Genomic DNA, 3,256 nt, shown 5'->3' with positions numbered 1-3,256 from the left:
GCCCATCAATGCTTGCAGACTATTGCTGGACAGTGACAAGAGATGCTCCATTTAATGAATACAAGAGACAAGCCAAGAAGCGCCGAGTAGACACTGAATAGGACTAAACTATGTACATAATAGTTTTTTGCCTTTTGTTTCATAATAAATTTTATTTATATAACCCTTTTGCTGATTTTTAAAGTGTTACATAAACAGGACAGGTGAAATATTATCATGTAAAGCAACCATAAACACATGAAAAGACCTAAGTTTACAATTTATGATTAAAACTCTACTATCTACACAATATACATAGACATAAAATGTAAAAACTTAAATATCTTAGAAACAGTAGCCAATCAGTTGTTTTAATTGTCATATTTGAATTCAGTACATCAAAATACATAATAAATAGCACATTTTATCTCGGAAGCAGATGACTTCTCAAAAATTGTAGACCAGTGATATCTGTGCTGGGAGCCAATCCTAGATTCTAGATTCTTTACTGTCATGTTGAGCTTCAATTAAGAGATTTTTTATCATTTTCTAAATTGTTCTCTTGGCCAGCCTGTTAGTCTCTTGGTATTTTGGCAAAGATGTTGAAGGGGCTACAGGTCATTTGGAAATCAACTTATAGCTTACTTCACTATAAATTCCTTTTCCAATTATTTCTCTGCTTCTTTATGGACAGAAAGATTTGGCATATACAAATATAAGAATATCTTATCCAACATACATGTAAATTGTAAGGACTGTGGTCTTTGAAGTCAATGGAAAGATGTCCACTGACTTCAATGGGCTTTGGACCAGGCCCTCATAATATGAACCTGTTTTAGCAAATGTCTTGCCATATCTAGAAGTACAATACCACAATATAGTCCTCGTTCTTGTAGGTAAAGGCTCCCTTTATTTCTTACCAAATCCAGAGACAAACCAATTTTACATGTTGGAAGATTAAGATGACTGGTATCGTGCTCAGTTCTTTTCATCTTTGAGACTTCCCGGCTACCTTTCCTAAATGACCTGTTTGGGGCCTAATTCTGCCCCTTTTTAACTCGCTCTTGTTCCGCTATTAATTTTAGCAAATTATGCAAAATTGGATCCTTGTGTGTTTCAATTTCAAATTCTTCTAACTTTGAAGTAGTAATAGTCTCACTGTAGGAATGTTCATCAGTATTACTTTCAGTTAGTCTGCAACCAAATGTGGTTCTCTGATTTATATTCAGTAAAGACATCATATCTTTGCAACTTCAACATCATACATTGGATTTTAAGTGGTCTAATGACAGCGGTGTTTTGAACAATTTTTCAAGTAACTTCTGATCAGTTTCTAAATGTGGAATCTTTTCTCTTCCATGTATTTTTTAGTGAATCTTGAGAAACTCAGATACAGTTTCTAGCATCTCCTTTTCAGTCTGAGTGTACCTTCTTTCTGCCTCCTTTACTGATATTAAACCACAGAGAACTTGACAGAATTTCCACTCTATGGGGAGGAATTAGTAGTAGTATTGAAGGATGTAGGAGGGGCATGGCCTTGTAATCCTAAAGATCGGAAATAACAGGAAGGAAAACTGTTGGCCTTGTTTCTCCCACCAAGGTTTGCCTGTGATATAACAGTGTCAGAATATTTCTGATAAAATGAGCAGCAGTGAAATAGCGAATGCTGTTGTGATATAGACCAAAATTATCAATTGTATCTCCAGAGAGATAAATGAGTGCAGTTCACACTTGTCTGGGAGCTACTGATAGCCTTAGATAACCTAGTCACAGTGACCTATGTATTCATCCCCTTCACAGTTTAATTATGGCAACGCACAATGCTTGAAGATAAAAATGAAAAAAGCCATGAGGAATAAGTAATACAAACAATTAAGAACACATCACTCCCATAGTACTCTCAGTATGACTCTCTGGCCAATGCCAGATCTATGTTAAGGTTCTAATCATAACCCTCAAAGTTTTCCAAAGCTGTGGGCCATGGCTATCACAGTGACCATCTCTCTCGTTGCAATCCACCATGGCATCTACGTCCTTCAGGTATTCTGAAGCTGATAAGCCCAGAGTGGCTCTCACAGGGACAAAGAGCAGAAATTGTTCTGCTGGAGGCCCTCAGCTTTGGAATTCACAGGAAATCAGAAGGAACCTAGATATTGCCACCTTGACAGCAGTATGCACTTTGGAAAAGCCTTCCCACAATAACAACATCAGAGGAGTGTCTGGCAGCACTTCCCTTGGAAATGAGTAACTACTAATTCCACTAGCAGTGTGAGGGAGAGGTGCAGAAGGTAGCTCTGTAGCTTGGATTGTATTTTAGATAATGTTGTTAGTACTCAGGAACCCTGGGGATGGGTCCACTTTGAACAGCAAGATCCTTTTTCTGGTTGTGGACCTTGTAAGACAGCATTAAATCATTTCATGTTCCTAAGATTTTCACAACCAACAAGACCAAATTATTTGTTGTTTTTATGAAACATTTAAAGCCTGGAAGCCTCTAGGTGTTATCCAGGTCAGAATCTCCCTGTGCTAGACACTGTATAAATATGTGGTAAATGACAGCCTCTGCCCCATAGATCGTATAGTAATTACTGATAGACAATAGAAATGTCCTTGTATTTTTAAATGAAAGCTTAGCTTAGCTTAACTTCTGTAGAGACTGCTGGACTCCCAGAGAAGTACTGGAACAGAGTGCCACCAAGTAGTAGCTCACATTGAGCTCTGACCAAAGAGATAGAGGTTCCACAGGGAAATAACTCAGGCTCCACCCTAAGCATTCCATGTCATCCGTAAGGAGAGTCATCCCCGCTGTATAACTCCCCAACTTCCCCATACACCCAGCAGCATGAAGCCACAAGGAGCTGTGCTGCCAATGATGTGCTGCCATTGACTATCTCCCCTGTGGCTGCACATTTAGCCTATCATCAAAGGTGAGTAAAAGTACATGCCATGCAGAAATCTGCTGGTGTGAAAGGGGAAGACGCTCCCCCGCTCATTGTTCTGAGTTGCCCCCGATCACCCAAAGTGCTGGTACAGAGGGGCTTCAGTAGGCTACCAGGATGAACATAAGAATGGACATACTGGATCAGACCAAAGGTCCATCTAGCCCAGTATCCTGTCTTCCAACAGTGACCAATTCCAGGTGCCCCAGAGGGAATGAACAGAACAGGTAATCCTCAAGTGATCCATCCCGTCGCCCATTGGCGATAGAGCATGCCATGGAGCCATCATTCCCTAGAGTATTTCCATCCTGGTTTACTCTGATGTGTTCCCCTTCTGC

General features: G+C 39.8%; 1 protein-coding gene across 2 annotated transcripts in view; it reads left to right on the top strand.

Moving 5' to 3' along the window:
- The window catches only part of ST18 (ST18 C2H2C-type zinc finger transcription factor), a 189,538-nt gene that overhangs the window by 70,748 nt on the left and 115,534 nt on the right, over positions 1-3,256 (top strand). The gene's annotated exons all lie outside the window — the stretch shown is intronic.

This window comes from Trachemys scripta, chromosome 2 (genome assembly GCF_013100865.1).
Source record: "Trachemys scripta elegans isolate TJP31775 chromosome 2, CAS_Tse_1.0, whole genome shotgun sequence".
NCBI classification, from domain to species: domain Eukaryota; kingdom Metazoa; phylum Chordata; order Testudines; family Emydidae; genus Trachemys; species Trachemys scripta.
This window is presented reverse-complemented; position numbering and strand designations above follow the sequence as displayed.